The sequence below is a fragment of the Oryctolagus cuniculus genome, chromosome 10 (genome assembly GCF_051225735.1).
Source record: "Oryctolagus cuniculus isolate XC-2025 breed Fujian yellow rabbit chromosome 10, ASM5122573v1, whole genome shotgun sequence".
NCBI classification, from domain to species: domain Eukaryota; kingdom Metazoa; phylum Chordata; class Mammalia; order Lagomorpha; family Leporidae; genus Oryctolagus; species Oryctolagus cuniculus.
The window spans coordinates 79,998,247-80,010,791 of NC_142876.1; the positions used below are offsets into that span (position 1 = coordinate 79,998,247).

General features: G+C 37.9%; 1 pseudogene; it reads right to left on the minus strand.

The window, feature by feature from the left end:
- Positions 1 to 10,815: 10,815 nt before the first annotated feature.
- On the minus strand, positions 10,816 to 11,940 carry LOC149124307 (large ribosomal subunit protein uL30-like; annotated as a pseudogene).
- Positions 11,941 to 12,545: the final 605 nt, after the last annotated feature.

The window sequence follows — 12,545 nt, forward strand, 5'->3', positions numbered from 1 at the left end:
CCCTTGATGAAAACTGTGTTTTAGCCTTAATTCTCCTCAGAAAACAAAACTTGAGACAAGAATCTGTAAGAAGGGAGTGAAGGTTATGGGGGGAGAAACAAAGAAGGAAGAAAAGTCTGAGAGTACATTCAATTCGTCACCAGCATCACCACTAGCTGGTGCTTAATCCCACTAGGATCTTCCAAAAAGCTATGGAGAATGCATCTGAGAAGGTTTGCCTGAGGGATGGAAGAGAAAACCAAGTATCGATTGGCTCTAGATGTTAACTCTCTTGTCCTTTCAGGTTTTGAAAGAAGGAACTTTCCTGAAGTTATCACATACCAAATGCACCATAATGCTCTGTAGCAGAAATGGGAATATCAAAAGCTGTCACAGGTTGTAACAGCATAAAACTAGTTACTTCAATCATAGCTGAAGTAAAAGGTGGACTGAGAAGGTGTGAAGCAGGAGACAAAGAGAGATACTTGGTCATAAGACTGCCTTGTACTTTCCCTAAATCTAGCCAATGGAAGGGGCATCTATCTGACTCAGGCTCAACTGCACTGTTCAAGCTGGACTCATATTGGACTCATCCTATCCAATCTGACAAATGAATTCCTGGATAAAATGCTCTTATTCCAAATTGATTGTTAATATGAATATGGGCTTCCAGTGGCTTTCTTACGTGTATCACCAGGAATGTTTCTTATTGTGATGCTGCCAAGCCAACAGAGGGAAGCAAAACCATGAACTTCTAGCTCCCACACTAGATATTAGATATTCTGAGCTGCTCCAAGTACCCTTCTAGCTATGACAGTCCTCTGGTATAGGAGTGTGAAATGCTATGTTAATTCTTTCTCTCTCGCTGTTATCTCTCTTTGCTCTCTCTGTTGGAGTGCTACCAACTTATTCCTAGTCTTTTTTTTTTTCAGGGTATATGTAGGCATATAGCTCAAAAAGTAAATAATTCCTTTGTTTTATTACTTAAGAAAGGCTTCTGGCAATGTGGCTTAACAGGTTAAACTGCCACCTGCAACATCGGCATCCCATATGGGCACCAGTTGAGTCCCAGCTGCTCCATTTCTGATCCAGCACCCTGCTAATGCATGTGGGAGCGCAGCAGAAGATGGCCCAAGTTCTTGGCCCCTGCACTCAAGTGGGAGATCCGGAGGAAGCTCCTGGCTCCTGGCTTCAGCCTGGCCCAACCCCAGGTCACTGAGGCCATTAGGGGAGTGAACCAGCAGATGGAAGGTAACTCTCCCCCCCACACACATTCTTTCCCTCTTCTTTCCCTCCCTCTTCTCTCTCTGCATCTGTTTGCCCTTTCAAATAAATAAAATAAATATTTTTTAAAAAAATTTTCTACAAACACTCCCATTATTTTCAACCTCCTCAAGGTAACAAGTTTCACCTCTCCAAGTTATTTTTTTAACTTACCTCCACGTCTCTAAAAAAGGATGCATATACTTCCTGATCTCTAATGTCACTTTATCTCTTGTTACTATTGATAAACTTACTATATTGCAGTTTTTGACCTTTTGCTATGACTTGATATTTTTTTTCCTCTCTGGACATTTTTAGATTCTTCCTTTTATTCCGAGGGTTGTTTCTGTGCTAATGTACTTTGGAATAGTTCTATTTCATCCACGTGCTGAGTAGGCTTTTTACCTTGGAATCTCTAATTTGGAATCTCATGACCCTCATTTCTGCAAAGAGAATTTGGATTTTGAAGGTTCTCTAATTATCTATCCTCTTCCACCCATAGTCCAGCTCTTAAGCATTTCTGACACATTTCCCAGACATTTTCTCAGTTCTTCTAAAGAAACTTTTATTTCTTCTATCTTACTTTTAATTGCTAAGAGCTTTATTTTTTGTTTTCTAAATGTCTCCTCTTGTTTCACTGATGTAATATGATGTCTTATCTCTGTTGATGCTAATTTTATATATATATATATTCTCCCAGCAGTTCACTGTGTTTTCTTCTTTGCATGTTTAGGCTATTGCCTTTCATGTGGGAGGCTTTGCTAAGATATCTGGCAGTCTTTGCTTGCTTGCATATGTTTTAAGAGTGGGAGACTAAAAAGTTGATGGGAAGCTCCACATGCAGATCAGTCATCTACCAACACTGGACCTCACTGTAAGGAGACAGATCTAGGTTGGTTCATTGGGAAAATACCAGGGTCAGCATAACTAGGTTTCTGCTCTTGAGCTAGCTAGATACACTAGAGAAGCATCCTCCCATCTCCTTCTTGCGAGGTAAACAAAAGATTGCCCACCATCTGCTGGCTAACTGGAGGAAGGGGTAAGGGAAAAGGATGATGGTCTCAGCATTCAGAGGTGTAGATCTTTATTTAACATCTGTGTTCTTAAAGATAATTTTATTTATTTGAGAGGCTCCCATCTTGATTCACTCCCTAAATGCCCTCAATAGCTGGGTCTGAGCCAGGTTGAAGCTGGGAGCTAGAACTCAATCCAGATCTCCCACATGGATAGCATGAATCCAATTACATGAGACATTACCACTGTCTTCCAAGCTCTGCATCATTAGGGAGCTGGACTCAGGAGCTGAAGCCAGAAATTCAACCCACATACTCCTATATGGGACATGGGCATCTTAACTAACTCTTTAACAGCTAGGTTAAATGCTGGCCCTTAATTTCTATGTTTTTAAATAATGAAACCCTCTTCCACCTGTGAAAAAAAATCCTTTATTTTAATGTCTATTTTTAAGGAACCCACAAGTTATTTATAGTTTCAGACATTGCCAGATGCTATGGACCATAAAAGAATAGGTCTCTTTTCCTACTAATGAGGAATAAGCACACAAAACTCTAACCAACTGGAGGCTCCCCTCTAAGATCTTGAGTTCTGAACTAGTGAAAGAGATGTAGGGATGCTTGAAGTCATATTTATGACTGTGATGGGTAGGTGTGTTTTTTCTTTGGATGAATATTTTCTTGCTGTAGAGTCATTCAGAGGGTTATAGATTTATGCCTGCATTCCAAGAATGCTCCTACCAGACTTCTGTTAACTTATGTGAGACCATTACAATCCACCAGTACACTTTATTTTTGTCTAAGATTACCAGCATCAGTTTCTATCACTTGTAACCAAGAGTCCTAACCAAGAGTACCTCTCAAGAGGCAAGGATGATTAAGCTCCAAGTGGTTATGTAGTCACATATTTCACTAAAATACATGTCTAAATATTATATTGTGGTGGAACAAGCATTTAGTCTAGCAGTTAAGATACCATGTTAAGCATTTAACCTAGCAGTTCAGACAGCCATGCCCCATCTCAGAGTACCTAGGTTTGATTCATGGCTCTGACTCTGGGATCTTGGCTCTAGCTGCTGACTCCAACTTCTTGCCTGGGAGGCAGTGGAGATGACAACTAATTTGGCTTCTGTCACCAATGTGGGAAATCTGGATAGAGTTCCTGGCTCCTAGCTTTGGCTATGGCTCAGTTCTTACTTTCGTGGGCATTTGGGTAATGGATCTTTGGATGGGTGCTCTCTCTGCCCCTCTGTATCTACCTCTCAAATAGATAAGTAAAATTTGAAAACTTTACCATGCCTATGCAAAGTTTCTAATCAATAGAAAAGGAAAGGAATCAATCAGGAATACAATCTCAAATTTCTTTTTCCAAAGGTTGTGTGACATTTCTGCAATAGGAAGACTGAATAAGGGATGTCAAATTCAAAATAAGCAAAACATAATAGTCATTCATTGCAGACAATTTTATAACTTTTTCCCTGAAATAAGCAATTTAGTAGAAGTAGTTACCTTGTTTGCAATGAACACTTTTGTGTAATAAATAATAAAGGCAAAAAAAACCCTTTGCACTGAAGGTACATGCAACACTCATCTTAGTTGATTTATGACATCTTGAAAATATGAGGGACTTCAAAAAGTTCCTGGGAAGTCAAATTAAAAGATAAGCTCATTTTGATACAAAAACTGTGAAATCCACAACCCATTTTTTCATAACATATTTTTCATGAACTTCTTGAAGACTCTACATATGCATTGAATTCACAATTTTGTTCTGACAAAATAAACTTATGTTTTAATTCTGTTTCCTGCAAACTTTTGAAGTATCCTCATACTGTCTCAAAAATATTACCAGTCCTCTGCATACAGGCTACCTACTTCTTTCTACCACCTTACATTTAAGTTCATGAATATTTAATATTTTGAGTCAACAGTCAGAAAAAAACAGTCCTTATACTCATCATCTTTTCTTTGTCCTGAACTGGAGTGTCTTAGACATCATGTAAAACATGATACCAGCCTGCACCACGGCTCACTAGGCTAATCCTCCGCCTTGTGGCGCCGGCACTCTGGGTTCTAGTCCCGGTCGGGGCGCCGGATTCTGTCCCGGTTGCCCCTCTTCCAGGCCAGCTCTCTGCTGTGGCCAGGGAGTGCAGTGGAGGATGGCCCAAGTGCTTGGGCCCTGCACCCCATGGGAGACCAGGAGAAGCACCTGGCTCCTGCCTTTGGATCAGCATGGTGCGCCGGCCGCAGCGCGCCGGCCGCGGCGGCCATTGGAGGGTGAACCAACGGCAAAGGAAGACCTTTCTCTCTGTCTCTCTCTCTCACTGTCCACTCTGCCTGTCAAAAACAAAAAACAAAAAACAAAAAACAAACAAACAAACAAAAACATGATACCAGCCTTTTTGCTGATGCCTTATGGTGGTGCCAAAAACTAGTGAAGAGCATTAAACAATAACCTCCACTTTACTTTCTTTCATTTTGCCTTAATGTGGACCTCACTTCACACAAACATTAGTTTTTGTTCAAACCCTCTAATTCAAAAGCAAAACAAAACAAAGCAAAGGCACTACTAACTGGTTTAATTTTTGACTATTTACTGATTTTTTTTCTGAGCCTCACTTGTCTCATTTTCAAATAGGGAAATAATACCTGTTCTTTCCCAACTCAAAAGGTTGTTGTAAGACTCTCATGAGGTAATTATGTATGTGACAGCACTTTATAAATTGGAAAGCATGTTTTTTATAAAGCTGATGTTCAAATAGGCATAGGCAACATTACATTGTATAGGGCCACCCTTTCCTGTAGCAATTTAGCAATTCCCACAAAGCAAATGCTTACATGGAAAAATAATCATCCTCTCAAGGAATAAAAGAAATGCACTTTTCAGACAACAAAGAGATACTTTTTCTTTTACCTATTAAAAGAAACGTTTAGAAAATAAGGTTACCCAGTGAAATTGAGTTGAAATCAGGACTCACTCAGTGCAGGTAAGATAGTAATAATAATTCTGTCAAACAATTTGACAATATGCTTGTTGAGTCTTTTAACATTTCATACCTTTTTCTCACTTACTTCATTCATCAATAATCACTATAAAAGCTTTGCAATGTAGTTGTTTATAATAGCAAAAAATAAAAACAAACTAAATGACCAAAAGTAGGAGAGATGTTCAGAAAATTTTATTATGTTGGCACATTGAATATGCACACAATGATGTCATTAAATTATGCTTTTCAACAAGCAAGGGAAAATGGCATTGATACATGTTACTGTCTAGGGGATATACACACTTGTGTGTCTGTGCTTGTATGTGTGCTATGCTACTATATAAAAGGTACAGGTTATAATATTTACAATGATATGGTAAAATATGAAACATTTTAAATGTGTAAAAAATCACCTCACTAAAAACTAACATACATTAAAATTTAGCAGAGTTTGTTTCTAGATATTGGCATTATGAGTGCTTTATTTTCTATTTCTCTATATTTTTTAGATTTTTTTTATTGTAAGTGTGCTGTGACTTTTTGTAATCAGAAATTTAGAAATAGTACTCTATATCATGATATATAATCAGGGTAAGACAATATTGCTTCAAGCCTTAAATCTCTGGCTTACTTAAGAAAAGCAATGATAGTTTAAGGACTCTGAAATGTAGATGCATCCAATCAGCTTCCACACGATTGGCTTTATGCCTGACTGCCCATTACTCAACACACTCACAGAGCATACAGAATTTTCATGCTGGCACTGAGCTTTGTGACAGTCCAAAGGATATTGCTTTCATGGAAGTCTTTGGAAATGCCATACTTCTTTAAGAGTAGGTCTGGAAAAGTTCCTAGCTTATACATCTTTGTATCTAATTTATATTGCAGAGGACACTATCTAACAGTAAGCTACTCCAAGCTACTCAGGAAACTCTCTGCTTTCATGTCTCCCAAAGGGAAGGGAAAGGGTCTACCCCAGAGATATGGGTATTTTTAAGAGATTACACTACATTATAGTTTAGCCCTTTAATGTAAATTGTCCCTTTTAGTCCTTCCACATTTAGTCCTCAGGGGAACAACAGTCGCTAGCTACCAACTGACATGACATTATAGACAAAGAAAACCAAGAGACAGAGAGACACAAAAGTGGTGCAAGAAGAAACCTTTTATCTATTTGTGACATATGTAAACTAGTACTCAGGAATAGATTCCTCATGATATTCACTATTTGATATTCACACAATTTTACTAAATTCAGGCTGGGTATTTTATTTTTCTATTTTAGGTTTGAAGGAGAGTAGAAATGTGTCAGCATGTCTTCCAAAAATATAAAGATTACATTTAAATTAATTTATGTTCTATTTTGTAGCATATACACATTCAAAAAAAGAGTGACACATTGATCATACTAAGAATCTCTTAATCAAATATGTTTAAATGTAAAATAATTAAAAGAAGTCTACCAAGAAGAATTGTAATTCTCTACTTAACACTACTAACCAATTTAAATCTATATAAATCATAATATTGGAAAATGGGTCACATTAGTAAATGGAATACATATTTATTTCTATTCTTGAGGCTCATTCATTCAAACATTACCATGATGCTTTGTTGGTTAGTTGTGTGTGTTTTTCTTTCCAACTAAGGAAACAGTGGCAATAAAGGGCAAGCTCAGCTCCAAAACTCTGAGAGCAATAACTGAAAAAGTACTCATGTTGGACTGCAGGAACAAAGAGTAGCTAATGTTACCAAGAAAACATGTCCATTTTGGGTGGACAACTGCAAATCATTGGAAGTGAGGTTTAATGAAGAAATCCGAATATGATAGTATAGTTGGGTTTACGAGAATCAAATAAGAAGCACATGATAGGAAAGAATAATAAAACAAGTGGGGCCAATAAAATAGGACTGATAACTTGTCTAATGTAGCTTTAAGGATGGAGGAGAATTTTTAAGAAAAGGTTTGAATCAGATATCTAACTGTTGGCAGAATAAAAATTAGATGGTGGAGGTGGCAGACAGTGAGAAATTTATGTAAATTTTCTAGTGAACTTGGAATGCAGCAAAAAGGCCTTCCTGTACTACTCTATTAAATTTCATTCCAAATGTTTAAAGTAGGGGTTGCAAACCACAAATCTAATGGGAACCAGGTGAGGATGTAAACAAGAGATGCAGCCCATTGGTCTGCAGTGTTGTAGCTGTGGAAAGCATTGCAAACTGGAGAGGTGGGCTGTGTCCTTGAACTACAGGACGAGTCACTACTGGTTACTGCCAGCTGTCACCACACAAGCATCACCAGACTTGATTTTTAAGAGAAGCTGGAAATTAGGAATGTATATGAAATGTCCTGCTCTTTTAAAATAGTGTGTTGTCCAGCCACATTTTGGAACTTCTGACCTAAAGATAGAAAAGATACTTTGAATATCATTTTAGTCATTAAAAAAGAGATAACTGGTATGAAAGAATGCCTGTAATATATTACTGAATCATAAAAATTAGATGTAAGGCAAAATGTATTAAATAATGCCATATTGTAATAAACTTTGAGTATATACAATTATAGAGGATACAGATTATTTATAGAATATTTCCAATGTGAATGGAGAATACTTTCACGTGTGTGTGTTTGCTTTCCTCTAACGTATGTAAATCTATTATCACCAAATTTCTTAAAAATATTCATGGAAAAATTCATATTAAGAAAAGTTATACATATATTACAAAAAATTTTAGAACAAAAATGAACATTTAATCCCAAAATCCATGAACTTTTTGAAGTACCCATGTATATTTTTCCTGTATTTCTCAAAATTGAAATTTTTTCCTATATAGTCGGAACAGTCAGAATTATAATTCACAATGTTACAAAAAATAGTGTTAGTTTATACAGGCAATTCATCTTGGAAATCAATGCAATATATTATTTCAAAAAATTAAAAGCAAAAGGAATTAAAAGGAAAACATTTAAATCGACTTCTTTGACATCTGAGGTCTGAAGAAAAAAATCTGGTACTTATGTTGCTTATTCTTTATACTCATATACATATATAAACATAAAAATATTCAGACAGAAACTGAAAATTCAGTGACTGTTGGTTAACTGCATCACAATCCCAAATTTCTCTGTATTGGAAAGCATCTGAATTATTTCACTTTTCTTTTTTTTTTTTAAGATTTATTTATTCAGTTGAAAGTCAGAGTTACATCACTTTTCATTTTAATGATTGAAAGGTCAAGCATCAAAAACCAAAATCTTCATGTAACCCACTCATAATCTCAGGAGTAGATTTTGAGATACTTAAAAATTCCTGCTTCTAGGGGCCAGTGCCGGGGCTCACTTGGTTAATCCTCTGCCTGCTGTGCCGGCATCCCATATGGGCGTTGGGTTCTAGTCCCGGTTGCTCCTCTTCCAGTCCAGCTCTCTGCTGTGGTCTGGAGGACAGTGGAGGATGCCCAAGTTCTTGGGCCCCTGTACCCACATGGGGGCCAGGAAGCACTTGGCTCCTGGCTTTGGATCGGCACAGAGCCGGCCGTAGCGGTCATTTGGGAGTAAACCAATGAAGGAAGACCTTTCTCTCTGTCTCTCTCTCTCACTGTCTATAACTCCACCTGTCAAATAAAAAAAATTCCTGCTTCTAAATATGTCTGCTATAGTTCATTTAGACATGGTTTAACTGTGCTTCTGCAAGAATTGATGTAATTGCTCCCAATATTGCTATCTGCCTAAACTATGCTGTTTGGACTGTGGACCTCTGGCACTGTGAGCTACTTACTTCATAAGCAGCCCATGCCCAGTAGTTCATTATGGTGACAAAAGCTGACTAACACATGGACCAAATTGTTAAAGACTAAATTTCTAGAATCTGCTCTTTCCCTCGAAAGCAAAACAATCTTCATTGAAGGTTTTATATCAGAGGTATAACTCTTCTATATGGCTAACATGCATTACAAGGCTGTGCAGTTCCGTTCAGCACCAGGTAAAGCAACTAAAAGGTCTAGGGCCTGTAATATTATTAAATGAAATTATGAATAATTCCAAGGAAATACTTAATGAATAATTCCACCCCCACATATGTACTGTTATGGCCTAGACCCTAAAGAAATTTCTAATAAAAATATATTATATTCTCTTTTCTTCATTAACACCAATAATATGTATGTCATTGATGTCAGGGGAGCTCAGTATAAACTTACAATCAAGAATTTTGTGCAAAGTACCACAACAGCCAATATTAAAATACAACACACCCAGATCTAGTGATGAGATGTATTTTTTTATGCTATAGACCATGAAATTATAGAATCTCCCATAGTTCTGATATATTATTTCTCCTCTTAAATCATTATAATCACCAGACCCATCTCATGCCTCAATCTCTAAATGATAATGGAAGCAGAATCACAGTATAATCAAGGAAGCTCTCAAGATTCATTTTTCAGAAAAATATGATGCTCACTCTCACTAAGTAGAATTCTTCATTAATTAATAGTATCACCGATGGCATTATGTTACCCACCACCAAGTTTCTGAAAATCTTACTTTATGGCGCCATAAAAATCAGAATCTGTGGAAAGTACTATATGAATAAATAGTCATATTATAGTCAAATAAGAACAATGGTCTGAAGAGACTCTTTAAAAATCCCTCAGTTCTCCTTATTTTCAGGAAGTGATTTATTCTCCTGTGAGCTGAACGCACGGGCTGAATTTTGCCCTCCAGATCATCATCCAGTGCTGCCAAGGAGGGTCTTCTGAGAGGGACATGTTCACTAAACATGTGAAGAGGCATACTGGATGAACATCAGCCTCCCTTTCTCCTGCATTTCCAAGATAGCTATTTTAGTTCAGGCTGTCTAATCAGCTCGTATCCTAACTGGAGCATGAACCCCAATGAAACAACTTCTTATTGTGCTTCTACATTAACTATAGAGCAAGAATGAGACTAAAAAATCTAGGGGAGGGATGTTTTGCCATAGCAGTCACACAGTAAGTGTGCACTAAATTAATGAAGTTTAAACATTGCAAACATAATATGGGAGAGATGGAAACACAAAATAAAGTAAATGTCTTATCGATGGTCTCTCACTCCATCCCATAATCTCTCTCCTTTACAGGCACTGTTCCCAATCATGTGTACAATTGTGACTGTTTCCAATACACACAAACAAGGGGAGAGGTGTACACCTCATCCCATAGCCTGCTTTCATGTTTGTAAAAAAAGTTACTTACATCAATACATAGAGATCTGCTTCATTGATTACAATGGTTATTTATTATTTCTATGTAAGAGCATATTATTTAATATGTTCTATATTATTTATCCAATTCCCTAATGAGGTTATGGCAGTTGATTGCAATATTGGACTATTAAAAACAGTGCTTTAATATACAACTTTGCACATGACAATGTTTACTTTCACTGCCATTCCATCTTTATTAGCCCTCCCCCTTTTTTCCTACATATCTATATTCTGCCCAGCTTTGAGGAAGCTTTCTTCTTTTTTTTTTCAATTTAATAGTAGCTGCTGTTTATTACCTGATAAAATTACAAAAATATCATGATAGACAGCTTAGTTCATCCTTCTGATAATCCTGTTAATTGGTCTTCCCTGTTGCTAGCATCTCCACCTTCTACAAAATGTGTGGTCTTTATCTACATCCCATTGCAAGGAGAATATAATTTGAAGGGCCACAGGGAGTTATTTGCTTCCTTGACATTTTTTCCAATGATACAGATTCCATAAATCAGATCTTCCATGTAGATGATTCCTTATTCACAAAGAGATTGGGCAATCAGACTGTTATCTGTCAAGGCAATTCACTTCTTTTTTTTTTTTTTTTTTTTTTTTTTTTTTTTTTTTTTTTTTGACAGGCAGAGTGGACAGTGAGAGAGAGAGACAGAGAGAAAGGTCTTCCTTTGCTGTTGGTTCACCCTCCAATGGCCGCCGCGGCCGGCGCGCTGCGGCCAGCGCACCGCGCTGATCCGATGGCAGGAGCCAGGAGCCAGGTGCTTTTCCTGGTCTCCCATGGGGCGCAGGGCCCAAGCACCTGGGCCATCCTCCACTGCACTCCCTGGCCACAGCAGAGGGCTGGCCTGGAAGAGGGGCAACCGGGACAGAATCCGGCGCCCCGACCGGGACTAGAACCCGGTGTGCCGGCGCCGCTAGGCGGAGGATTAGCCTAGTGAGCCGCGGCGCCGGCTTGTCAAGGCAATTCACTTCTTAATGCTTTTGCCATAGCCACACTTGTAAATTAGTTCATTAACTGACTTCAGATTTGGATACCCCTGTGCAATATATGGTTTGTTTGAAAATTCTCAGCACAGCTCTTGTTGAGCTTAACAAAGGTACCATTGGAGATCTGGAGAAGGCAAAGATACTGTAACACTTTTTGGACCCTGGGGTTCACACCACAAATACCTCAGATCCTGATGACAAATGCCAATTTGGGTTCTGTAAGTACATAGAAATTGCCAGCTTTGCTTGCTGTCCTCACCATTTCAATTTCAGTTCTGTACATCTGCCTGTTTTCCTTGTGACAGTGCTTAGCTTTTTCAAAGAGAAGCTTCTTCCTTGCCTTTTGAAACATCTTTTGGGCAGACTTCTTTCTCAGGCACTTGATCTTCAGCTCTGCAAAATTCCTGTTTTTTTCTTAAGAGTTTGTGGCACAGGAGGAATCTTCTTCTTCTCTTCAGCACCCTCCCTGGTTCCAGCCAAAAAGACAAGCTACACTTTCTTAAGATTGCTCCAGGAGAATCATTCACAGTGGAAAAGAGTTTGGTTTTGGAATAAGACACATGTATTGCTGACACTGTGTGTCTGCCACTTGGTACCTGTGCGGCCACACTTCCTTGAGCATGATATCCAAACTCATCATGTTGTATGAGGATTAAAGAAATTCTTCCAAAGTGTTTAGTACAGTGCCTGACATGTAGAAATTCTCTACACTGAAAAGACTGATATTATTGACAAAACTACAAAATGTCCTTTTAGGTGACCCAATGAATGGTAGTCTAGAGTAAAATATTTCCTTAATTAAACAGGAATCAATCTTGCCTAACAATAGTACCAAGGGATAACATATAACCCAATGAATCCACATGACAATACCCCACATTATACTATGACTAAAGCAGCTATTATTATAGAATGAGTACATTTTAATTATGTACTTTTTATAAAATATTATTTATTTATTTGAAAGGCTAGTTCTAGAGAGAGAGTAGAGACAGAGAAAGAGAGAGAGAATGTTTCATCTGCTGGTTCATTCCCCAAATGGCCACATGGCTAAGGCTGGGCCA